This window comes from Micromesistius poutassou (assembly GCF_964030765.1).
Source record: "Micromesistius poutassou genome assembly, chromosome: 3".
Lineage (NCBI taxonomy): Eukaryota > Metazoa > Chordata > Actinopteri > Gadiformes > Gadidae > Micromesistius > Micromesistius poutassou.
Genome location: NC_140273.1, coordinates 20,744,893 through 20,772,753, shown reverse-complemented (window position 1 = coordinate 20,772,753; position 27,861 = coordinate 20,744,893). Strand labels below are relative to the sequence as shown.

General features: G+C 44.9%; 1 long non-coding RNA gene across 1 annotated transcript in view; it reads right to left on the bottom strand.

Moving 5' to 3' along the window:
- Positions 1-22,192, bottom strand: part of LOC311340775 — a 35,117-nt gene extending 12,925 nt beyond the window's left edge. The window contains exon 1 of the long non-coding RNA XR_014633280.1: positions 22,116-22,192. This is a non-coding gene — a long non-coding RNA (uncharacterized lncRNA). The remainder of the gene's footprint in view (positions 1-22,115) is intronic.
- Positions 22,193-27,861: the final 5,669 nt, after the last annotated feature.

Genomic DNA, 27,861 nt, shown 5'->3' with positions numbered 1-27,861 from the left:
ATCTTCAGGCTCACTCAGACTGTCTGTGTCAGATTGTAGGAGGTTATCCAGTGCTGATCTTTTCCCTGGAACACTAAGTTTCTTGCAGCACGACTTTGCTGATTCTCAGCTCTTTGAGGGCACCATTAACTATGAGCTGGAGCGTGTGCCCAGCGCAGCACACAGAGGCCCAACCATGACGTTCTTCTAGCATTCGCATTGCTGCCACCATATTGGACTCATTGTCATGAACTATCGCTTTTATTTTGGTAGGCGGAATGTCACATTTTTCTATCACCTCCTCCATCCAGGTCATGATGTTTGCACCAGTATGCCTCTCCTCCAGAGGCATGGTAGCAAGGTTCCCAGTCTTCATTTGCCAATGTTCATCAATGAAATGGCAGGATACGCCAAGGTATGCCTCTGTGGCATGGCTGGTCCACACATCAGCAGTCAGTGCAAGGGAGCTACTGACCTCTTTTATGCTTTCCTATACCTATAAATACATCAGAGATGATTTGTGATGATAAAATTGTATTTGTATTATTGCTGCTATTTTATGATTCAATCTAAATTAAATATTATTAGTGATATTCATATTAGTTATTCATGAATTGTTATATTTATTATATAATTAAGCAATAGATCATGACAGGCTGTGGAATGTTCCCATTATACCACAGTTAAGGGCCGTTGTTCGTCCCGACTTGCAGCGGAGGACCCCTGAGTCATGCCACATGCAAAAGTTCTCAGACGACACTGCAATTGTGGGGTGTATTAGGGATGGGCAGGAGGTGGAGAACAGGAACCACAGGACTAAGGACTAAGCCACCTTTGCAGCCAGTCTCCATTGAAGGGGACAATGTGGAGGTGTTCACCACATACAAATACCTGGGAATACACTTAGACAATAAACTGGACTGGTCAGCCAATACAGATGCACTCTACAGGAAAGGACAGAGCCGACTTTACTTCCTAAGTAAGGAAGTAAAATGTCTTGTCCTTAAATGTCTAAAGTAAGCTCCTCTGGATGTTTTATCAGTCAGTATGTTTACATGCACAGCTTAATCCGATTAAAGCCATATTTTGACTATGCTCCGCAATTGGACAACTGCAATTGTTGGTTATACTTGGCGGTGAGTAGTGATGGATTTCATGATTCGTTTGCTTGAATCAGTTTGTGTCGGTCAGTTCGCCAAGAAGAATAGTTCCAATCATTTGTTTGTTTGTTCGTTCAGTCGCGTTTCCGGTAGCGGTGAATCGGTTCTCAGCTGAGTCGTTTAGACTCAGCTCCTCCCTTGTTCTCATTCAAACGAATCACGAATGCACGTTCTCAGCTGAGTCGTCAGACTCAGCTCCTCCCTCGTTCTCATTCTCAAACGAATCACGGTCATGCAATGGTGCAAATGATCATCAATCAACACAACAATACAACATTAACTAAGTTCCTTTCACCACTAACACATTCAGCGAACGAACAGCGACTCGCAAGTCAGCAACTCAGCGACTAGTGGGTGGGTCTCGGAGTCGCGTCTGAGAGTCGAGTCTCGGAGAACGAACGAGACGAACTGAAACGGGGAATCAGGTCGGTTCTTTCTTGTTAAAGAGTCGTTCATTCGAACTGATTCGGTCACGAACGACCCATTACTAGCGGTGAGTAAATTGATTCATTGGCCGAAGCATGTCATGCCCAGGTATGATAGGTGGCGCTGCACCCATTTCAACTAATGGTTGAAATGGGTGCCAGCAACAACAAACTCAGGCAGCATTTGAGAAAGATGGAAATGTGCAGCCTCGCCCTAATGGTCGTCATTCATTTGCTTCTTCTTTTTTATGCCTTATGCAGGGCTGATAGCGTTCCGGCGCCACGCCGGAATTCCGGCGTATCAATGTGTCTGCGAAAAAAAAAAAAATCTGGTTTGCGTTTGCGTGGTCTGACACTTCCCGAGATCAGAGAGGTGCTTTCACTCTAAGCACACCAGTAGGCCTACTTAAGCCAATCAGAAATAGGGTAGGGGATAGTCTTGGGTTTTGGCCAGTCATATCCAGGGCTGTAGTGGTGGCTAAACGCACATAAACGCCTTTTACCCACCAATTTTGGAAATAGCGTTTACGCACCTCTGAGTGGCGTTTACGCACCTGTAAATTAGTTGTTTTTGTTGTTGTTTACATGCCTTAACGTCTTCCTAAATACATTTGGTGTAATTTTAAAGTGGCAACATTTCATGTGTTGTACAAGCACAAGCAATTATCAATAATTTTTGCGCTGCATTAAGGTGCGTGTCTGTGTGACTAATCACTGCCTGTGGCGCCGGCTATCAGGAAGCCGCAGGTTGTCTCTATTGATCAATTTGCTCGAGAAACGTTTATGCGGTTTGTGATATATATATAAAATGGATATTCGGCATATTTCTGAAGCGTCTCCGCAGCGTCCCCCCTCACAAAGTTGCCAACACAAGGCCCAGATTACAAAGTAAGTCCAAAGAGCAATATTACGTTTATTTTAAGGTTGTTTTGGTTTGCATAAGATGACACATTCAGTCAGTGACGATAACGTTACCACTAATTGTACACAGCTCTTATGTTTATTGCGTTGCTTTACAGCATGGAACAAAGCTTATTTTTCTCTTGCAATGCAATCTCGGGTGTGGATGAGCTAGTGTCAAAAACTCTGGCAACCAGGAGCATGCTTCTGCACTTTGTGCGCAAGGAGAATATTGTATGGAACTTGCGGGAAAAAAGTGCTGCCACGGCACAAATTTGACCCTAGGCATCAAGCAGCTGTCCGAGCAATTCAGCACACCTCAAGTTTGCCGGGGGCAACAGCCACAGCAGATATCCGACCCTCAATGACTGATCGCGTGGCTGATTTAAAAATTTGCTTGTGCTCTTTCATTGCCGAGTTTGATCTGTCGTTTACAATTGCTCATCGACTCGTCACTTTGTGTCAAAAATTAGCGGAGGATAAACCCGCACTTTCGCATCTGTCTGTCTCGAGGCAGCATGCAAGCTATCTTATAATATCTTATCTTTAGTAAGCTATATTCTATAGTTTTCTATTAAATAGTATTCTCTTAATAGCAAATTTATTTGAATAAACAACTTTAGGGTTGTAGTATTATATACGTTTTTGTTGCACTGTAACTGTTTCAAAATGTATTTAAAATAAATGGTGCATATTTTGCAGAAAAAATTATGTCACCTTGTTCATGCCCTTTAGTCAATGGTTAGGCTGCTAATCAATTCCTAGTTTACTTTGGAGTATTCATTTATAATTGCCACCTACTGACCTTTCTGTATGGCTGTAGTATCTGTAGTCTCAGTATGCTATACAAGCAATACGTACTCAGGTAAGTGACTAGTTAAAAGCAGGGATGGATTACAGAACAGGCTTACCAGGACTATACTTTTCCTCCAGGGGAGCATACCCCTGGATCCCGCTTGACAATTATGTTGATCAGGGCATACATCTTGGCTTACCGCTTACCTCCCAGGGAAAAAAAGTTCAGGCTCAGGATTTTTTTCTACTATCACCCCTGCTTATGTTCAAGCTACGTACAAATTAAATAAAGTTTGAATTTATCTGCAATTTTTCATGTTTTGTTTCGATGCATTTATGCTGAAAACTGGCAGTTAAAACCTCTTGGTCTGTTATAAAATTTTAGTTCTGAACTGCTCCCAGGAAAATAAAAGCTGGCCCGAGCTATCTGGTAATATCAACAGTGCTGCCCATATATTTTACATGTGGTATGGTTAGCCCTACAAACAAACATAATATTAATGCCATGAAGTAGGGCTTTGCGATTAATCAAATTTTGATCAAGATTTCGATTTCTGGGTCAGACGATCTCCAAAATAATATAATCGAGTTGAAACGTTTTTTATAAAATTTTTATTTATTTTTATATATGTATATATTTAAGCAATAGATCACGACAGGCTGTGGTATACGCTCATTATACCACAGTTAAGGGGCGTTGTCCGTCCCGACGCGCAGCGGAGGGGCGGCGACCCCCTTCACTGTGGTATAATGAGCGTATATCACTGTATATCACACGTAAATATGGCGAAATGAAAGTCATAGACACCCTCAATTTTGAAAAAGCTAGAAAGTCGGAAAAGCATTTTTTTAACGAATACAAAAAAGTAGTCCCTCCTGGCTGCCGGCAAAGTGTACGGCGGTTGCTATGCAACACACTGTAGCGTCCTTCAGAGAGAAGGCTAGGCTAAAGACGGTAGCTTGGTTCGCCGGCAATTTAGCCTTCTATCGAGTTCACTCGAACTCGATAGTAGGCTAAATTGCCGACCGTGTGCCTATTGCTTTACAACATTTCCACCCTCTCCAGCAATCAACATGTTTTTTAGGCTTCAGTGAACTACGCTATCGCTTTTATATATACATAAACAACAGTTAGAGTTAGGCGCGGAGTGATACTGAACTCTGTAAACTGAACGCGCGTCATAGCTTTGTGTATACGCTCAATATACAATGGTTGGGAACCAATCAGATCACTTGATTTAGGCCCCCCGTTTTATAAATATATTTAATGTATTCATTAAATGTTTTATAGAAATTGCAAAAATTAAGGGGGAAATTTCAAAGTTCTCAGTTACAAAGTATTTTTTGGAGAGAAATGCTGAATAAATGCATCATGTTTTCAAACTCAAAAATAATCGTTTGAGTAATCGTGATTTCAATATAGACCAAAAATATTGTGATAAATAAATATTTTTTTTTCGTAATCAAGCAGCCCTACCATTAAGTACTGAAGCGAACAGAGGAACAAAGACGACTTCTCAATTGTAGTCAACTAGTGTCTATGGCCAAAAGTGAGACCAGTCACAACTACAGAGTATAAGTAAAACCTGTATTGAACTGCTTAAAAGTTATGTCATTCATTCACAGGCCAATTATGTTGACATAACATAAATTGTCGATTTCAGCCACTATTTCAACCATCGAAGGTTTTCTAGGTTTTCTGCTTCCAGGACAAGCTGACAAGACCAGCGAGCATGGTCCCAGTTACCCATAACCACATCAGATGAGCTGTGGTTCTCAACCTGCTAATGATGCAGGTGCCTTATGTCATGCTTCAAGGACTTGACTGGAGAACATAGATGTTGGTTGGAAGTGAAACTAAGATAAAAGAAAAGTATTATTTGTGTGTTGGGGGTTATTCTATGAAGGGAAAATATGATACAACCAATTAGTGCTGTGTCTCTAATAGATAATTTGCAGAAGAGGAAACACAAAGGTTCCTGGTCAAACTACTTAGTGAACTTGTTGGCATTCCTGAGCAAGTTGCCCATCCCGTAGCTGCTCCTTAATGACATTCATCTAAAACAATTCACTGTCACTGTACGTGTCAGCAAGATGACTAAATAGCATTCATCATTGTTTTTATTTCATTTTACAACCCCACTAGGTATCTGACTTCCTTTGGGGTTAAAGTGGCTTTGACTATCGCTAAACAGACGTGTTGCTGCAGCCTTCCTGGAGGCCACTTATACACAGGTAGGTCACTTGATGAATTGCATTTTTTAACACCTCCACCAAATTCTGTTGTGTGTTGTTTCAGTGGCAGATAAAATCAACAGTTTCACTGTGGAGTCAAAAAACAGAATGTCAAACAAATACAAATGTATAATGCCTTATATCAACATAGTGAAGATAAACCAAAATAAATGCAGTAACTTCTAAAAGATTGGGAGGCATACTTCCTCGGAAGAAAAAAGCTTAAAAGATAATTGGTAAAAGATAATTTTTGATCAAGAATACAAGTGGTTAAGATGAACATTGTACCAAGGCTGGTATATGTATTCCAAACTAAATTATAAATGATGGTACCTAAAGACACATCCATAACATATGGTACAATAACCAAGAGTCATGGATGGGAGAAACCTAGTACAGCCTAGTACCCTAGGAACAAAGAGGGAATGGCCTTACCAAATGGAAGATCCTAGATACAGATGAAGAGTTCAGGGCTATCTCGCGCACCCCCAGGGGTACGCAAGCTGCTACCAGGGGGTGTGCGAGATGAAAAATGTAATGGCCATCTGGTGTAATATTACCTCGTTTTTATTTACTTTATGTTTCAATGTTGTGGATCGTTTGTAGCTTCATTGCAATTTAATTCAATGAACTGTCATTCTAATTTCTATAACCGTTGTGTTATGATTAGGGTTGTGCCGATGGACACCCCCCCCCCCACAATCCTGCTCTATGCGCTGTGATATTTTGTTTATCATAATTTCTATTAACTTCTGCGAGGCGCATAAAGTGTTCATGTAGATCGGTCGTCTGCCCGTCTATTGCGCGTATCACACATGAGCAGATCTTGCACACAACGTCAGTCGTGTCCCTTGGCTGTCCTATTTGTTGGATATTTGTTGATGTTGTTATTGTCATGCATGTTCTGGTTATTTGCGCATGATTAAACAGTCTTTATATGGCGATAAAACAAAGCTTTGTTTTTTTCCCTTATTTTTGAAGTGGGGATTGGGGGTGAGCCAACCCGGTTGGGACGTAGAAGGGGGTGCGCAAGGAAAATAGTTTGGGAACCGCTGGTGTAGACCGAGCAGGCCTCAAGTCAGCTCTTATTGTGTAGACCTAGCAGGCCTCAGGTCAGCTCTTATTGTGTAGACAGAGCAGGCCTCAGGTCAGCTGTTATTGTGTAGAAGGAGCAGGCCTCAGGTCAGCTGTTATTGTGTATAAACCGAACAGGCCTCAGGTCATCTCTGCTTTCGACCGAGGCATTTAGGGAAGCAGGGGAAATTCAACACTACACATTCAGGAAAAATGGGAAGCAGAGGTTAACATTACAACGTTATGTGAAGAGAGGTATCACGTGTGAAATTCAATGTATCTCCACAAACTAATTTGGGAATTCTGCTGAAAAATGTAAACTCATTTTTTTCTACCTAAAGTCAAGGGCAGGAAATCTGCTGCACAACATCTATGTTGGAGGTTGTGAAATATGGATTTCACAACTTTATGAAATTATGAAATCTCCTGTACATGCCTGGTAATGTGTTGCAACTGTTACAGAGGGTGGTACAATGTTAACCCTCCAAACCTGCAGCATTGGTTTGAAATGTTCAAGAAATGTTGGTTATGTAAAGGTTGACATACCATCTGAGTGTAAAAATATATATATCTTAAAGGTGACATATGATGTTTTTCCAACAAGTAAACATAGTATATGAGTTCCAGAAAACATGTTTTTGAAGGTGTTTGCTGCAAATAACTTTTAGGAAAAAAAATCTTGCCTACCGCTATTCCCCTCTGTTTCAGTCCCTTCAGAATTTCAGGTGTTTGTAGCTTAAATGCAAATGAGCTGCTGCCCACTGCATAGAAATCCGAGTGAACCAGAGTGAACCAGAGTGAACCAGAGTGAATCAGAGTGAACCAGAGTGAACCGCAGCATGGAGAAGTGATTGTTGCCGTTTGCGGACTCCCAGAGCTCTATATCTATATAATATAATATATTATTATATAATATATAGGTATCTATATAATATTATATATAATATATAATATTATATAGGCAGTGTTTCCTCTATATGCATTCAGCAGCGCTGAATGGATTGTAAACGCCACTGCAAAAAAAGAAAAAAATCATCTATTTTTTCTAAGGCTTATGATAAATATCAAAGAAATAGCTGAAAATGAACATAAAAGATTAACTTAGTTTCTGCCAAGTTCAAGGCACATTTGCACAATGATCTGGTCTCAGCAGATACCTTGACTCTGTTGGTTGTTATGTCATATTTGGCAGCTCAATCTGTAAATTTTTCCCAAAAAAATCTCAGCAGAAGTAACCATTTAAAGGTTTTTTTTTTTTTTTTCTTCCGAGGGGGCACGCCCCCGGACCCCCCTAGCATTGCCAGGTTACCAATTTACATCACCACTGCTACAAAAAAAATCGTGCATGCAGCGCCCAGGTACAACAAAACCCTTTCCCCCCACTGCTGAAAAAAACACCCCTGGAAGCCAAATCGAAGTGTTTCAGTGATCCTTTTTTCAAAGACGGAGTAAGATAGCTACTTCTCGGTTTACACCTAATGCAATTTTTAGCTACTGGGGGACCACAGGGAGGCTAGGGGAACTCAACTTAATGTTAGAAAACCTCATAAAGTGAAATTTTCATGCCATGGGACCTTTAAGCTTTTTAAAAAAAAAATGATGACAACCCTGACACCATGTTCCCTATACCTTATATTAAAACATATTACTGGGCAAATAACCTACAACAACAACAACAACTTACATTTCCCTTATTTTTAAAATGCTATTATTTAAACATGGCACAACTAGAAAAATAGAATTCCGCAAACCGATACAATGTTCACTCAGTGTTCTAAACATTGACTTACTTGAGCTTTCATTGCTATCTAGTGGAAAGGACATGCAACAGCATGAATAATACTTATAATACTAAAAATCATGGGCCTATTGTTGGCTAAGCACAGTGAGCATACCACTTCTAAAATACAAAAAAGCTAACAAACAAACAAACAATCCATCTCTGCAATCCTACTTTGAATCTACTGACAGTCTAAATTTTGCCATTGTAGTTTACATAAAAATCTCTAGAAGTCAATAGTTAAGTGGTTATTGTTTCTTTCTGTTAAATAGTATTGTCTTTTGCAGGCCCTGCAACTGAAAATATAGGCTATGAGTCAGAAGGGATTTAAGATTTGCCAATGTCCAGCAGGTCACCCTGAAATGAACTAGAATGCAGGAAATCGCATCTTAGATATTCAAATAATTCTGGGGGAGGACCCCCAGACCCCCCTCAGGGCTAAGCCCCGGATGTGCACAATGTCTGGCTCCGCCCCTGGTGCTGTCATCTGTATGTCTGTTGATTTGACGTATAAATTGAAGACTAAGGCTGGGTTGCACCAACATGGATTAAATTAATCCTGGTTTAGGGTTAATCTAGCGTTAGTAAATCTAGGTTTAAACTGGTTTATATTTAATTAGAGACGTGTTGCACATATTAGTTTTAACCCTGGATTAGTTAAACTAGTTTAAACAAGGATTAAAATAGGATTAGTTTGTGTTCAGTGTCAGCGACACTGGATGGATTCTGGCGAAATGTGAACAAATTCACGATGTATGCTTGATAAAGATAGACCACAATATATTCACCAGCTCTCTCGTGAATAAATGATTAACTTGTTGCTTTTATTTACAGAGTCTATATTTACAGAGGGGAGAAAATGAGTGGCCCCTGCCCAAGTAGCACAGCCCAGGTCGGCCTTGAATTACAATGCAAAGGCAAAAAAGGACGTGGCAGGAGAGAGGAGGCGGATGTTTCAAACTGGCGGAGGACCACCAATGATTACGGACCTTCTAGCTGTTTTGCCCCAACATGGTAGCTCAGGTCAAAGAAAATCATTGATATGATCCCGCAGCTGTGAAAACTATTTTCATAAATTTCAATTGGGTTTAACCTATCTCTAATTTTCCTGTGATGAACTCTTTCCTCTAACCCCATTCAGCGAAGATATACAGCCATGTTGTCAAGAAAACTGTGATAAACCTAACATAAACCTCCTCCAGAGGTGGTTAAAATATAACCGTTAAACCAGGTTAAGAATAGGTTTAAAATTACTGGTGCGAGTTTAAACTGAGATTACCAAAGGGTTAAATATAACCAGGATTAATATTAAACTAAGTTTAAACTAGGTTTAAAGTTTGGTGCAACACGGTTAACAGTTAAACCTTGATTTAATCCAGTTTAAGAGTTAATCCATGTTGGTGCAACCCAGCCTAAATGTTCCTATCTTTATTTTCTAGTCATGTGGTTAAGAGAGAGACCCTTCAGAGCTGCTTCAGTCTGTCTTGGCTTGTTATGTATTCTACTTCTGACTGGGATCATAATCTTAGCCAGCCACTGTGTGTAGAAAGTTATCTTTACTATGAGGCTATGATGTCGTCTTTATGAAGCAAAGAAAAAGACTGGATCATATGGTTTACGTATGACCCATGTACTGTGTTGCAGATAACCATGTGGCAGTGGACAAATCCATCAATAACAGCAACATAAGTGTGAAGCTAGACCAGCTAAAAATCAGCAACAGCAACCTGACTCAGGAGAGAGACCAGCTACTGACCAGCAACAGCAACCTGCCTGAGTTAAGGACCAATTACAACAACATGTCTCAAGAGAGAGCCAAGCTAAGAACCAGTTTGAATAGCCTCACTCAAGAGAGAGACCTTAAAACCGAGATCCATCTGTTAAATTAGAAAAATAGAGGTAGGTAGGTGCACTAGTCACTTATAAGATGCAAATCATATTTTACATTGTAACTGTATAATATATAGCAAAATAAATTGTAGCTAGTAACTTGTACCATGTATATTTCATGTACATATATTTTACTAATTTTATTTTACTTATTGTATAGTATTACTACTTAGTACCTCCTCTGTTGAGAAGAGGAATGCTTAAATTTCATTGCCAGCAATGACTGCGTGATGTTTGTTTGACTTAATTAACAACTTGAACTTGAGCTTGAAATGCAAATAATCTGACCTGTCTTCTATGTGTCCTAGTGTTGACCCTCCAAAATGGGAGTCCTATGGTGGCAGCTGCTGCCTTTTCTCTAGAGAAAAGAAAACTTGTAAGGACAGCAGACAGGACTGCCAGAATAGAGGCGCTGATTTGGTCATCATCACCAACAGGAAGATACAGGTCAGGATGGAATGCTTGAGTGAGTCAGGGAGTGAGTGCGTGAGTGAGTGAGTCAGGGAGAGAGTGAGTGAGTCAGTGAGAGAGTGAGTGAGAGTCCAGTCAATCTGTGCTTCGACACAAGGTAAAATAGCAATAGAAATCATCAACTGTTTCATGTGATCCCTAGGCTCACCCAAAACATTAAAGTGTAGTATTACATCCAAACATCCGTATAGTATGGTGTGCAAACAGGAATATTCCTTGGCTGGAGCGGTCGCCAGACATTTTCCCGTTAGTATAAAATTAATCTATCTTTAGGTCCTATGGTGAGTTGGCCCATTCTGGTGGCCCCACGGGTCATTAATGTGTACAGAGCAGAGCGCCTAGAGGTCCCAGGAGGAGACCACAGCGTGGTCGGAGCAGACCACCTAGAGGTCGCTCTAACATAACATTAACCATGATTCTATTCAGTGTTTGTTTGGTGTAAGGATATCGTGAGGCTCACTGCGATTTTACCGAGGCATGTTGAACTGTTGTTGGTTAGTTCGTAAGTATGTGTCTTCATTTTTGCAGCATGATTAGTGGCACATGCTAAATAACTTTTTTTTTACTTCACTTTGTATAGTTAGCAAACAGGAGGACCATCTAAGTCAACTCCTAGCAAGAGACCTGGGAAGCCTGTTCAAGTCCTTTCTACCTACCAGCCTCCACCACAGCATCATCCAGTGACTTATCATCAGATAGGTAAGGAATACTTATTATTAGAATATCACTTCCTCCACTGTTTTCTGGAGCCTGGCATTGAAGGTCAGAATCACAGGTCCTATATGAAAGGTGATTTTATATAAAGGGATTGTGGTGTTGGTTGTTTTAAATGAGAACTAGGCTATATGTCACAAGGAAAAAGTATAGGTTGTTCTGGTTTTATTTCTGCCATATTTTTTGTGCTTTTACATTTCATATTTTGCATGCATTGTGTTGTGTTTTACTTGCATGTTGTGTTTTGCAGTTTTTACATGTTTTATCCTAAACTTCCAGTCGTTGGGCAAGGGACCTAATTATTAAACGTTTACACCTGTTGAGCCCTTAGACAGTATTGGACCAATGACAGGAGGACAAGGGGGGGTCCATAGAACAATCGAGAAGCTAAAGGCTGCGGCCTGCGGGAAGGCGTGGCTGGACGACCAGCCCCGCCTAAAAAGGTCCAGCCCCACCCACAATACTATTTTAGCATACCGGTTGCGGTTGAGAAGAAGGAAGACTGAAAGTCCATCATGTCGGTGAGTGTTGAATGGTAAAGCCTCATTCACATGTACTGAGGAGTGAAATAAGTTTTATTGCAGATAATTGTTGTTGTTGTTATGAAGCTGTATGAAGGAGTTTAAGTACCTCGGGGTCTTGTTCGCGAGTGAGGGTACGATGGAGCGTGAGATTGGCCGGAGAATCGGAGCAGCGGGGGCGGTATTGCGTTTGCTTTACCGCACTGTTGTGACGAAAAGAGAGCTGAGCCGCAAGGCAAAGCTCTCGATCTACCGGTCGATCTTCGTTCCTACCCTCACCTATGGTCATGAGGGATGGGTGATGACCGAAAGGACGAGATCGCGGATACAAGCGGCCGAGATGAGTTTTCTCAGGAGGGTGGCTGGCTTCTCCCTTAGGGATAGGGTGAGAAGTTCAGTCATCTGGGAGGAACTCGGATTAGAGCCTCTGCTCCTTTGCTTAGAAAGGAGTCAGTTGAGGTGGTTCGGGCATCTGGTAAGGATGCCCACTGGACGCTTCCCTTGGGAGGTGTTCCAGGCACGACCAGTGGGGAGGAGACCCCGGGGAAGACCCAGGACTAGGTGGAGAGATTATATCTCAACACTGGCCTGGGAACGCCTCGGGATCCCCCCGTCAGAGCTGGTCAATGTGGCCCGGGAAAGGGAAGTCTGGGGCCCCCTGCTTGAGCTGCTGCCCCCGCGACCCGACCCCGGATAAGCGGACGACGATGAGGATGAGGATGAGGGTTATGAAGCTAAACTGTAGGTTTATTACGGTATATTTTACAGGTCCTGGGGCCGTATTCACAAAGAATCTTAGGGCTAAAAGTAGGTCATAAGTGCCGAATTTAGGAGTAACTCCTAAAAATAATGGGCGTGTCAGTCTTAAATATAGGACTCCTAACTTTTTTCACTAAGAGCAATTCACAAAGTATTTTAGGCCTAAAAGTAGCACCTAAGTCTAGGAGAGCTTAAAAGTCCTCGAGAGGACTACTAACTCAGTAAGACCTATTCACAAAGAATCGGAAAATAGCTGCGAGACGAAATGTTTTGGAGACAATGGAAGACTGTGAATTGATAAGGCGATATAGGCTAAACGTGAGGGTATCAAACTTGTTGTGGAATTAGTGAATAACACTCCGATATTTAGCAACAGGGAAAATGCAACTTTGCAATGACGACGATTTAGGAATATCGCAACCATCAGTGATGGTTAAAACACACGGGGCAATGTTACAAATGTAGGCTACCTTTAATCATCCTTAATTATTTAATATATAAATATAAATAAATCACTTAACCCATCATTATTTGTCTCATGTATTAATAGTAATACAACACTTTAATCATCATTATTTATTTCAAATAAAAATGAATGGTTTGAAGTGAAAAATAATAGGCCTATAACTACTCTTACTTATGATTACTATCTAATCATTTATTGTAAGATAATTTATTGTATTGAGTTTCTAATCTGCTCAGTAAGGAGTCGGGAGTCTGACCAGTTGTGCTTTCGCTTGCGTTTCACGTTGTCTTCTCCTTCATTCATCATGATAGGAGGACTTGAACGGTGGTATGGGCTGATATTTAAAGTGTTTAGTGACGTAGCCACGGGTGTGCATGGGTGTGCCTGGGACACCCAAGCGTGGTCCTGGCACACCTAAATATTTTCTGAATTAATTCATTACAAGGATTTCTTTCGATTTAAAGCAAAATGTGACAGAGCGTGCAGTGAGCGGTGCGCGGTGCGCGTTGCACTAGGACTGCGCAGTGACCGGTCTAGGTCCACGCATTCGCTACCACAGAAGCGGGGCTGTGAAGGAAACCCCCCTATTGGATTTTGCGATTATATCCATACATTTCATTCCCCCATGTACAGCGTGAAGTGATTTAGTGGAGAGCTAGGGCTGCTTTCAGGATGGTCGTATCGATCGCTCCGGACCCTGGCTTCCACTGGACAACTTACAGCAGTTTTTCTAACAGTGTTCCGGTAAATCACCGTGAACTTGAGGCACTTAACACCCTGTATTATTCTTTACACATCATTTTTACTATGGATGTTAAATCCAGGTTCCAATCATATTGATCAAAGGACACTCAAAGCTTGGTATTGTAATGGCAGTTATAAGTTAATTGTTTTTATCTTGCAGTCCCTGTTGTACTACAATAAAATATATTTTAATGGATAATATACATTTAAGTATCTTTAATTAACTAAACTACCTACTAAATAGGTATTCATCATGGTTTGCCCTCTCAAAGGCTGAGTGGAAGTTCTCTCCCCAGGACTTGAAGATGAAAAGGAGTCATTCTAGGAATAGTGATAGTGATCACATGAACTAAGTTTATAGGGGAGACAGTGAGTGTAATAATTACATTCATGTGTCCTTCATTTCCACTCTGCCTCATATAGAATCATACAGAATGTGGTAGTAACATATATTATATATGTTAATATTATGAACAACATTTGTAAACCATATATTCACAGTATAAACTACAACTTCTTGATGGAGATTCACCTGAAATATATTATTTTGTTGAAGTGCACCATTGGGATATTCCAGAATATCAAAAATAATATTATACATCAAATAGGCTACTGCTATAAAGTAGGCCTAGTGTTTATTGATTTGCCTTATTGACTAAAATTGCCTAATACAATCAGATACTGTATTAAAATGATAGATAATGCAGTAGGCCTTTAAATACTGTGGGGAATGTAAGCTTTAGCGCAAGTTCTACCAGGAGGACTCAGACTCTGGCGCGCTACTCTCATTGGTTAATTGCTTAACCAATCACCGGCCTGCACCTACTATTTAACAGCTGTCTAACACACCTCTTCCGTGCTCAGGTATCTCATTCGACGCAAGTCACCGCGCTACCTTGGCAGCTCAAGATGTCAACTACACGTTCTAATCTCGAGTTCGATCTTTCACTATCTGAAGACAACGTTATTCCTCAGTCTCCCGATATCGCGCGCAGGAGTTCCAGGATTCAGCTTAAATCAGTTTCTTGGGAATCCTGGCCAACGCGAAAACTACTTGAATTACTCATTCTACAAGGCGTCCCGGTCGAACCCGGGTTAACAAGGGAGGAGATCCTCCAAATAGCCTCTACTTCCCTGGCGAACCCTGAAATCCCTCCTCCTCCGGACGCACTTCCCTCCCCAGCGTCTGCCCCGGACGCCACGGCCACCGCGGCCGCCACCGCTCATGCTGTCGCTGCTGCTGCTGCTGCTGCTGCTGCTGCTGCCACCGCGGCCAAAAGTAAGAAACCCGGCAGGAAACGGTCAATGACTCCTGCAACTCCCGGCCCGACCAAACGGATGAGGAAGAAAGCGCACGTCCCAGAACCCCAGGATCAGCAATCCACCGTTCCACAGGTCCTCATTTCAGATATGGTCCAAGTTCTTCAAACCCTCAGCGAGTCCGTCAAGAGCCTCGATACCAGGATGAGCGCTATCGAGAAACCAACCCCAACCCAAGCTCCCAACGCGGCGGCGGCGGGCGTTATGGCGCCCTCCTATCTCCTGCCCAAGGTCTACGCTTCGGAACCATCGACATCGGCTCTCTCCGCCATCACGACCAACGCACCAGCCGCGGGGATTATCTTCCAGCCGGCTGTTGCCTCCGCGGCAGCCGCCCCAGCTCCTATATCCTTTACTCTATCATCAGCCATACCAGTTCTCCATCCCGGTAGGACATTTATTACGCCCGCCGCGGCAAACATTACCCAGCTTACAAAAAATAATATTCTCCAGGGGAAAGACGTTAACCTAGCCGGGTTACTGCTACCCTCACCCGCGGTCGAGCGCAAATGGGTCGAATGCGGCGATGTGTCTGTGCTCTTAAAGACTAGCGATCCTAGGATTACGCGTAACTTGTCTTTCGGTGAGTTTGTCATCACGTTTGGCATTTATAGAGACATTCTGTGCCAAGTTTACCCCGAAAGAAGGGTCGAACTGGATGCCTACATCGCTATCGTCGCCGAACTACACCAGCGCTATGGGGGAACATTGTTTTATGAATATCATAATGCGTTTTCAGCTAAGTCAGCCCAATGCATCATTACGGTTAACGTAAGACTTGACTGGTCCGTTATGGACACGGAGCTGCTGCTCCGTCATTTCGGTGGCTTTAAAGCCATAGCGTGCGGCGTCTGCGATTCCCACGGTCACACAACCGTGCTCTGCCCATTAACCGGATCTACCCCGCCCACCCGGGCTCCTGCCTACGTCGCTGAACACGTAAGCCGTCAACAAGATCGACTCGGCCGGCCTATTGTCCAATTTAACGGAATAGCAATTTGTAATAATTTCAACGAAGCTGTCTGCTCCTTTCCTAATTGTAAATTCTCCCATATCTGTAGCATTTGCAAGGACCCACACCCGAAATCCACTTGCCCCCGGCGTCAAAGGCCGGCAAACAAAGGGAAGGCCCAACTTTTAAAAATCCTTTTAAAAATCCAGAGATTTTAAAAATCCATCCCTCTACACCTATTAATGTGCCTACATTATCTAAATTTCTAGCATTCCATCCAGACCCCTGTTTCGTGAACCACCTCATCACAGGCCTTTCACAAGGGTTTCGGGTGGGAGTCCTCTCTTCCTTGTCTTCTAATCATGTGGCTAAAAACCTTCAATCAGCTTTGGCTGAACCCGATGTCGTGTCGGGTCTTCTGGCCAAAGAGGTTAATAAAAACTATGTTATTGGCCCATTCGATTCCCCTCCCTTCTCTCCGTTTCGCATTAATTCGCTAGGCGTTGCCACTCGGAAATATTCAGGAAAGAAACGTCTTATTTTCGATATGTCCTCTCCCCACTCCGACACCGTCGCTAGCGTAAACGAATGTATCCCTTCAGCACCTTTTTCCCTGCATTACGCCACCATCGACCACGCAATCGCGCTGATAAAAATCGCAGGAAAGGATGCTTGGCTCGCTAAAGCTGACATTACGGACGCGTTTAAAATCATGCCTATTCACCGCGCAGACTGGCCGCTGTTCGGAGTGAAATGGCAGGCCAAATTCTATTATGCGGTCAGACTAACATTTGGATGCAGGAGCAGTCCCCACCTCTTCAACCTGCTATCCGAGGCTCTGTGCTGGATCCTGTTGAACGTGAGTAGGCTGCCATTCGTCCTGCACTTGCTGGATGATTTCCTGCTAATAGACTTTCCTTCAGACCAAACCAGCGTTTTAGATACTCTAAAAGGAGTTTTTCGTGATATCGGCGTTCCCTTATCCGAAGAGAAAACAGAGGGCCCAGTCACTTCGCTCGAATTCCTAGGGATTCGCTTGGACTCTGGCTCGATGCAAGCATCCCTTCCCGACGAGAAACTGCGGAGAATCAGACACATCTCTGATTCTTTTCAGTCATCTGCTGGTGTCACTAAACGCGAAATTCTCTCACTTCTAGGCCACCTTAATTTTGCAATGCGAATCATACCGCAAGGTCGCTCCTTCATTTCTCGCCTTCTAACCCTGGCCCATTCCGTCCCAAATTTGAACGATATAGTGTACCTCAACGAAGGCTGTAGGTCTGATCTCAAATTCTGGTCGCTCCTTCTTCGCAATTGGAACGGCATATCGTTTTTCTATAACGACGCCCCCGAATCATCTGATTCCCTCAAACTATTCACCAACGCGGCCCCCTCGATCGGGTTCGGGGGTTTCTTCCAAGGGCAATGGTTTGCCGATGAATGGCCAGCGGAATTCCGCACATTCGCTCTTGGGTCCGAGTCCTCTGCCCTGTTTGAACTTTACCCCATAGCGATCGCTAGCGTCTTGTGGGGCCAAGAATGGCGTCGTAAACGCATTACTATGGTCTGCGATAATGAAGCAGTGGTGGCAATAATTAATAAAAAGCACTCACCGTGCCCTACCATCATGTCCCTACTCAGACGCATTACATGGCAGTCTGTCACTCTCAACTTCATCTTTAACGCCGAACATATACCTGGTCACTTTAATGCTGCAGCTGACTCCCTCTCTCGCTTTCATTTTCAGGAGTTCAGACGCCTATGCCCCGCAGCGAACTCGGACCCATTACGCTGCCCACCATTTCACGAACTGCTGTTGGTCTAGGGATCAGTTTAAATTCTCTGCTAGACTCTGCTAGTATATATATGTCCAAAGCTTTAGCACCTTCCACCCTTAAAGCCTATAGCTCCGCATGGTCTCGTTTTAATCTATTTTGCATTTCTCTGCACGTACCAGCTTTCCCAATGTCAATTCCCATCGTCTGCGCTTTTATAGTTCACTGCTTCGAATCATGCAGCCTTAAATTATCCTCCATCCGTAAAAACTTAGCTGGCATCCAATTCTACGCAAGGTGCCAGGATCCCGGCTTTCCCAGTCTATTTTCGACTCCCGCAATTCGTCTCCTACTAAAAGGTATTACTAAGTCTCTGCCAAAAGTTCCAGACAAACGCTCCCCCATCACCCTCGTTATCCTGGAGAGATTGGTGCGCTCTCTCAGAGCTGGGTTATTTTCTCCGTACTTTAACGCTCTACTAGAAGCTGTGTTTCTAACAGCATTTTACGGTTTCATGCGCCCAGGGGAATTCACGTCACCCACTCTTAACATTTTCTCCTACACAGGGCCTGTCTTTCTCCGACATCTCCTTCTCTTCAAGACATTTTTCCATCTTCTTAAAACAGTCTAAAAGCGATAGCTTAGGGGCAGGTGTAACTATTATAATTTCGAGAATTAATAATTCACTCTGTCCTTATGCTTCCATGCTTCACTACCTTAAGCTTCGCCAATGCACGTCCCCTGATTCACCTCTGTTCACTTTGCCTAACGGCTCGCCAATGACTAAGGAGTGGTTCAGGATACTAAGGTGGTGGAGGACTAAGGTGGTGGAGGACTGTGGACTACCTTCTCCCCTCTATACGGGTCACTCCTTCCGGATAGGAGCAGCAACGACAGCCGCGGAGCAAGGGCTGTCCGATTCCTCAATCAAACGATTGGGAAGGTGGTCTTCCACAGCATACGAGTCGTACATCCGAACAGATTCGAGATTCTTTCGCCAAGCACAAACTACGCTCTCTAAAATCGGGTAATCAGTCAAGGTATTTGTCATGTTTGCAATTACTGGTGGTGGTGGTGATACTTAGGCTGCTTGATTCTCACGCAAGATCCGGCAGGTTTTACTGTTATTTACGTACAAGTTTTGACCACGTCGGTGGCAAATTATCTAAACACTTAAGGTTGCTCGCAGCTACCCCGGCGAGTGTGTGGATCACGTCGGTGGTTCACTTCTAAACACTCAAGGTTGCTCGTAGCAACCCCGGTGAGCGCATAGACCACGTCGGTGGTTTATTTTCAAATACTCAAGGTTGCTCGTAGCAACCCCGGTGAGTGCGGGGACCACGTCGGTGGCCTACTTCTTAACACTCAAGGTTGCTCGTAGCAACCCCGGTGAGTACATAGACCACGTCGGTGGTTTACTTCTAAATACTCAAGGTCGCTCGTAGAAACCTTCCTGTTCTCGGTCCCGTATGTTTCGTTACGTACGGACTGGTTGATGGCAGGTTGATCTCACGCCTTTGCCTTGTTCCCCTTGTTCTCCCCCCTAGTCTAGCAAGGGTCGCGGCCTGCGCTGGTTTCCTGGCTGCAAAGGAGCAGGGCTGCTCGCCTGCACCGGGTTATCCCGCCCCCTAACCCCCACCTTCCCCCCCCCCCCTCCCCTGTGGCAGGTCTCGTGTTTCATGTTGTAAGTGTATTGATTATGTGCTCATGTTGCTGAGGTGTATTTTCCTGTCCCCACACTGTACTCCCCACAGGAGCATAGTCTGGGGGTTGCCTCCTTTCCGGCATCCTCCCTCCTCACGCCATGTCATGCGTACTTTTCCCAACGAATTTCCCCCCGGGTATCAATGAAGTATCTATCTATCTAGCAACCCCGGCGAGCGCACAGACCACGTCGGTGGTTTACTTCTAAGCACTCAAGGTTGCTTGTAGCAACCCCGGCAAGCGTGCGGACCACGTCGGTGGTTTACTTCTAAACACGCAAGGTTGCTCGTAGCTACCCCGGTGAGCGCATAGACCACGTCGGTGGTTTACTTCTTAACACGCAAGGTTGCTCGTAGCAACCCCGGTGAGCGCACAGACCACGTCGGTGGTTTATTTTCCAATACTCAAGGTTGCTCGTAGCAACCCCGGTGAGTGCATAGTCCACGTCGGTGGTCTAACACAAACACTCAAGGTTTGCCTGCAGCAACCCCAGCGGGTGTACTAACTTCACCATTCATGTAGACGGTTTAAACCTAACTGTGTTTTATGGGTAATATGATTGTCTCTAATTATGTGTTGTGCATTGGGTGCGTTGTTTATCTATCTATCTAGGTCAGGTCCTTGCCCCTTCTCTACGGCAGGTATGTATCATCTCATCGTCTATTTTTGACTTATCTTATTTATTTTGGGGTAGGCTTCGCCCCTGCCAGTCCTGACAGGTCATGCAGAGTTATCACTTACTCTTAATGTTAATCCCATGGGGTTATTTCCTCTTTTGGGGAAGGCTCCGCCCCTGCCAGTCCTGGTAGGACACGTCGAGTCCACACGCCAACCAGGGTCCATGACGGGGCTTACGCCAAAGACTCTCCATGCAAAGTTTTATCATGTCGCTGTAATAAATCATTATTTTTATTTCTGGTTGAATGAGTCTTTATGGGAGAAAATATGTTCCCAAAAGTTAAATTCAACTCGCCTAATGTTGCCATTTCATACCACGAAGATGCAAAATGACCAAAGTAGCGAGGCAAATAATGATGTAGGCCTATGTATATTACAAAATATAAATGCATTTTTCTTTTTCTGGATTATCTAATTATATATTTTCCATTTAGTTTTATAGATGACAACATTTATGTACGTTAAAAAGAAAACAAAATCCTACAGTTCGCAAGTCTCCTAAATGTGTGTAATGCAGCAAGTTTCGTCCTGAATGAAGCACGATAAAGGTATTGGATGTGGGCGGGGCTGGACCTTCCAATCCGGATGTGGGCGTGGTTGGACGTCCAACTCCGCCTTTCCACAGGCCGCAGCTGTTAGTACGTGAAGGTAACGGCTGCGGCCTGCGGGAAGGCGGAGCTAGACATCAAGCCCCGCCCAGAAAGGTCCAGCCCCGCCCACAATCATATTGAGCATACCTGTTCCGGTTGCGGAAGACTGAAAGTCCATCATGTCAGTCAGTAAGCCTCATTCACATGTAATGAGGAGTTAAATACGTTTTATTGCAGAGAATTGTTGTTATGAAGTTAAACTGTAGGTTAACGTTAGTGGTTAAAACATTTAACGTGTGTGTCTGTTAAATGCACTTGGGTTATCGTTAATTAACGTTACTGTTAACCGAGCTGTAACGTCAAAGCTGTGTTCACACCAAACGCAAATTAAAATATGTCTGTTACTTAATTACAGCTATCTGTTGTGCTTGACTATGAACCAAGGGAGCACAATCACAGCTGATCACAGCTTGCCCCACATACTGGCTTGTTGGGTTTACTTGCTTCGCGTTTGGTAAAACAGTAACGGTAACAAAGCAAACTCTGTTAAGAAGGATTAACACTAATTGTGTTGATTTTATAAGCTGAATCGGCTGCCGTGGATTCCTATCCATTCCATATGATCGTTTTTTTAATGCTTAACTAGCACAATTGCTACATTAGCTTGGTACATTATGCTAGCCATTTACTTTATAGCTAACAAAAATGTTGTCGATAGAATTATTATTTTGTGCATGAATTTGCATCTAATGATCTTTGCCTTTTGATATAATTGTCTCAGCAGCACGCCACCATTTAACAACAGAGGACCCAGAAATCCCTTTGGCGGACACCTATTGCTGTCCATGTTGTTATTTCACTACGACTGAAAGACATACTGTATACTGTATCACCAGAAAAAACATTTAAAGTTGGCAGTGCATCATCAAGGTATGGTCTGAACAAACTGATGATTACATGATATTATTGAGAGAAAACATATACTGTCTCCTTTCCCCTCCTAGTCAAGCATGTGCTTCTGTTTGTGGATTGTGTGTGAGGTTGTCAGTAGCTCTGATTGTGATAATGTTGTCTCACAGGTTATCTCATCTGCAAATGCAGCCGGCAGTGCAGAGACGAGGCACATTTTCACTGCATACATTTCCAGAGAACTATCGTACGTAGAAATCAGTTTCTCACTCACCTGAAGTCATGCAATGAGACACCTGCACCTCGTCCTTCAGCTGCACCTCCACCTCTCATCCCCGCCGTGGCGTCAGCTGCCCCTCCACCTCTCACCCCCACCATGGCTTCAGCTGCACCTCCACCTCTCGCCCCCACTGTGGCGTCAGCTGCACCTCCACCACTTGCCCCCACTGTGGCGTCAGCTGCCCCTCCACCTCTCGCCCCCACCGTGGCGTCAGCTGCACCTCCACCACTTGCCCCCACTGTGGCGTCAGCTGCCCCTCCACCACTTGCCCCCACTGTGGCGTCAGCTGCACCTCCACCTCTTGCCCCAACAGTGTCTTCAGCTGCTCCTCCAAAGGCACCACCTTGTGTGCGGGGTGAAAAGCAGCAAACTGTTCAGTGTATCCATTGTGGACTTAGACTGAATAGACGCAACTTGCGAATGCACATAAACAGAAAGCACTCGGACAACAAGGGGGACATCACAGCTCAATGTCATCTGAGCAGTGAGTGCATTGATCCTGACCATGGGTTTTTTGTTGTATTAAAATCATTTACTGGACCCAGCACACCTATCCACGCCATAAAAAATACATTGATTGGACAGAGAAGTGGAGGCGGTAAGTACACTTTTAATCACACAAATATTTGAAAATTGTTTAGTAAAATGTCTTTGCAATCCATAAAACATTGTTATTTTATTACAGATCGTCAACTGTTGTTTATCACTGGTCATCAAGATTGCCAGGCAGAAGGTGTGTATGGATATTTTTTGTAGCATTGCAAGGTACAATTTTCTATCATTGATAGTACTTGTATGTATGTATTTTATGTAAACCCAAATCATTGGTTTAATCATTAAACTGGTGTTCTGTGATTTACAGGGAAAGGATGTTCATGCTGTGGATGCCTATGTTATCCCCACTTGGAGACCGCCTCTCAATGTCGACCCGTTTCTCTCGCTGCCAGTAAGTTATATGCATATGTTGTGTATGGCTTAAGTTTGTTAACAGTATCTCATGCTATGGTTGCGTATCTAACAATATCTTCACGTTGAAACTGCAAGCTCTTGTTATTGTTGTCATTCGAATGATGCAGGTAGATGCAGCATCTAGAGACTGCATCCTTTTTCCTTACACTTTGCTTTACACCTACTAAGTAGGCGGTGTTTAGTTTTAGGATATAACGTAAGCATACGTTGGACGTATGTGTTGTGGTGCAACAGTAACAATTAGTAGCGCCTAAAGTCCGCCGTATGGCCAATTTACGGTGGAACTAAGCTAAGATGGAACTTACGCTCATCAGCTACAAAATGTTTGCTAATGCAATAGCCAAATGTGTTGTGGGCCTATGTTGCTAACTAGCTGGAGGATTGCCCAATGCTCAAATCACTTCTCTATTCCGCCATTAATACACTAACACATTAGGAAATCACCAAAACAGCAGTTAAAAGAGGTAAAAGTAAGACTTACTCGGCTAAGAGACAGCTTTCGGTGCAAAGCATTTCTGCTAGCACTAGCAGTGGTAGCACTTGGTCCTCCAGTCCCGCCCGCGCCAGTTTCAAGTGGATCCTTCGGCTTTGAACTTGAAACCATCAAGTGAACAGCGGGAACAGCATCAGCGATCAGCCTCACATGATCCTTACTCCGAAATCCCATCTGAGACTCCAACAAATCTCCTTGTCGATAGCTCTCCGGAGTGAAATGAGCGCTACAAATCACCGAGGGTACGGTGACAGACGCTGCCGTGAAGTCTGCTCTCTTTACCTCCACAAAACGCACCCACAAACGAAAAGCCTTGCTTTTCCTTGACGGAAAATGATGGACACGATGTTCTGTCAGGCAGGAATTCGTGCATCCTGCACAAACACAATAATTCACCATGACTAAACTCAATCGCAAACTCAATCTGTCTCTTGCTACCGCTCTCGTACTACGTCGAAACCCACAGTGAGAGAGTGGCGCGCGAAGGGGAGTGTTGTAGGCTAATGTTATGCAAGCCGACAGCTCCCCCTAGTGGGCTTGTGTGTGTATGGACTCGGGCAGTCAACACGTGCCAGTCTTGTTATGTGACAACGCGTTCAATACATGCTTAAGAGACTCAGCTTGACTCTGTGTATTCTTCCATGCACATACACTTGCAACATGGTGTCAGAAGTGGTTTTGGAACCCAGAGAACATCCTAAGTTGCCTGTAAATGTTACAGAGTGCGTTTATTGGGTTTGCTAGACGTAGTTAGAAGTTTCAGTTAGCCTGTTAGCGTTAGCGCCGCGTGGGGAAGATGGCTTCAAACATTCCGCCACCGGAGCCCATGAAGATGACTGGGGATCTTCACTGCCACTGGGCTAGCTTTCGTTCAGAGTTTGAGGATTATCTGCTTGCAACCGGGATCGACAAGGCAGAGAAGCCGGTGCAGGCAGCAACGCTCAGGAGGCTGATGGGGAAGGATTGCCACCATGTTTACAAGCACAATCTGGGACTCACGGAGGAAGAGCAGAAAGACGCAGGTGCGATACTCGACAAACTGGGGCAATACTTCACACCCAGCAAAAATGTGATCTTTGAGAGGTATGTTTTTGGAAACCTTAAACAAGAGGATGGGGAGTCAGTGGATGCTTTTGTCACAAGACTGAGAGAGAAAGCTGCCACATGTGAATATGGAGCTTTAAGAGATGAGCTCATAAGGGACAGGCTTGTTCTGGGAATAACTGATGAGGGCGCCAGACGACGCATGCTAAGAGAAAAGGACCTTAAGTTGGAGGGGGCTATTGACATTGTCCGTGCAGTGGAGGTGTTGGACAATAAGTTAAAATCCATGTCACTTAGCAGCTCTGTGCCTGGGGAGAGCATCAATGTAGCATATGGACAGCGACCAGGACGGAGACCTACCGGCAGGCCATCCGAGTCCGCCAGCACATCAGCACAGCCACAGAGAGGCACAGGTGGATGCAAGTACTGTGGCACACCACACAGACGGGGGCGAGACCTGTGCCCCGCATTTGGAAAGACATGTCGCTTGTGCGGCACTGCTAATCACTTTGCCAAAGTTTGCATGAAAGGAGGCCAGCAAGCACGTCAGTTGAACGCTGTGGATGACCCGTCGCTGGGGGACCCGGAGGACTACGGCCGCGATGAGAGAGATGTGTACACGGCGGAGAGCTTGGGGGCTGTGAACACTCAGAGGAAAAAGTGGTTTGTAAACCTGCCACTCCACAGAGGGGTCCAGAGGTGCCAGCTTGACTCTGGAGCCACCTGCAACGTGATGAGCATGGAAGACAAGATGAGACTGGCACCTAAAGCTCCTCTTCAGAAAAGTCTTGCCAGACTGAGGCTTTACAACAGTGAGTGGATGAGCTCAATTGGCGTGTACAGCACACAGTGTGTCATCAGGGGCAAGACACACAGACTGGATTTTGAGGTTGTGTGTACCAGCCAGAAGCCTTTGCTTTCAGGGGAGACGTGTGAAAGACTGGGCCTGATGCGTTTCACCATTCCCGAAGAGCTGAACAAAGTGGAGCACTGCAAGGCAGGTGAGCTGACTAGAGACTGTCTTATCAACACTTACAATGACGTGTTCACCAGCCCAGTCGAGTCACTGCCGGGTGATATTCACTTCGTGTTGGACAGCACTGTTGTGCCCGTACAGTGCGCACCAAGGAATGTCCCGGTGGCCCTCAAGGCGGCTGTTAAGGCGCAGCTGGACCAGTACGAAAAGGATGGACACTTAACCACAGTCACTGAGCCCACAGACTGGATAAGCAATCTAGTCATAGTGAAGAAGCCAGACAAATTGAGGCTTTGCATCGACCCTAAGCCCCTTAACCGAGCCCTGAAGAGGTCCCATTACCTCATGCCCACTTTAGATGACGTGCTGTACAAGCTGCCAAAGGCGCGCGTCTTCACCCTGGTGGATGCGCGCGACGCATTCCTGCAGTGTCGCTTGGATGAGGAGAGCAGCCTGATGACAACGTTCTGGACGCCGTGGGGTAGAAAGCGTTGGCTGAAGCTCCCTTTCGGTGTGTCAGTCGCACCGGAGCTATATCAGAGGAAACAACATGAGCTGCTGGCCGGTTTGAAAGGGATTGAGCCTATAGCGGATGACATCCTTGTGGTCGGCTGTGGGGACACAGAGGAGGAGGCTGTACAAGACCACGACGCAAACCTCATTGCTCTCATGGAAAGATGCAGGGAAGTGAAGCTGAGGCTGAGCATCAAAAAGCTGCAGTTTCGTGTGAGGGAGGTCCGCTTCCACGGCCACGTACTGTCGGCGGAGGGCCTCAAAGCTGACCCCGAGAAGGTCAGGGCGGTCCTCGACATGCCAAACCCCACGGATGCAAAGGGCGTTCAGCGGTGTGTCGGCTTCGTCAACTACTTATCGAGGTTCATGCCCCGCTTATCAGAGGTGTGTGAACCGCTGAGAAGGTTGCTGGACAAAGAGGTGCCGTGGCACTGGTTGCCCAAACATGATGCTGCTATGACGGAGATCAAGACGCTGGTCACGGCGGTGCCAGTACTACGTTATTACGATGTCAGCAAGCCAGTCACCATACAGAGTGACTCCAGTCAGACCGGGTTGGGCTGCTGCCTGCTTCAAGGGGGGCAGCCGGTCGCGTTCGCCTCCCGAGCGCTAAACCAGACGGAGCAAAACTATGCACAGATTGAGAAGGAGTGCTTGAGCATCGTATTCGCTTGTCAACGCTTCCACTACTACCTATATGGGAGGGGTGATGTGACTGCAGAGACCGACCACCGCCCGCTAGTGTCAATCTTCTCTAAGCCCCTTCTCAGTGCACCAAAGCGCCTGCAGAGCATGCTCCTTACACTTCAGAACTACTGCCTCACAGTGGTGTACAAGCCAGGCCCTGAAATGTACATAAGTGACACGCTCAGCAGGGCTCCCACCCCACCACAGAGAATGGACATTCAGTACAGACGTGAAATGGTCTGCAGTATGCAGCAGGAGCAGTGTGACACAGCAGCCATTCAGCAAGCAGACTACCTCAACGTCACTTGCCAACGCCTTGCACAGATACGGAAACACACAGAGGAGGATGTGTGCCTTCAAACACTGAAGTCAGTCGTGCTGGGCGGATGGCCAGAACACAAAGAGGAGAGCCCCATGGCCATCAGAGATTACTGGGCCATCAGAGATGAGATAAGCGCACAGGACGGTGTGCTTTTTAGGAGCCAGCGAGTCATCATTCCGAAATCTATGCGCCCAGAGATGCTGAGACGGATCCACTACAACCACGTGGGGGGTGAGGCTTGTTTCAGACAGGCCCGCGATACTCTCTACTGGCCAAACATGCAGGGAGAAATCAAAGACTATGTACAACAGTGTTCTGTGTGTAACGAGTATGCACACGAGCAACAGAAGGAGACTATGATGTCACACCCGCTCCCCACACGTCCCTGGCAGCTGGTGAGCATGGACCTTTTCAGCTACGCAAGGCAGGATTTCCTGCTCATGGTCGATCACTATTCTGACTTCTGGGAGATCGATCTACTTCCAGACCTGTCTGCTGGTACGGCCATCAGAAGGTGCAAAGCGCAGTTTGCAAGGTACGGCATCCCTGACCGGGTCATTTCAGACTGTGGAGGTCAATTTGACTGTGGAGAGTTTCGGGTGTTTGCGAGGGAGTGGGGCTTCGAACATGTCATGTCCTCCCCGAGACACCCAAAGGCTAATGGCAAGGCAGAGTCTGCAGTGAAGATTGCGAAGAGCCTATGCAGAAAAGCAGACCGTGCCGACGAGGACCCCTG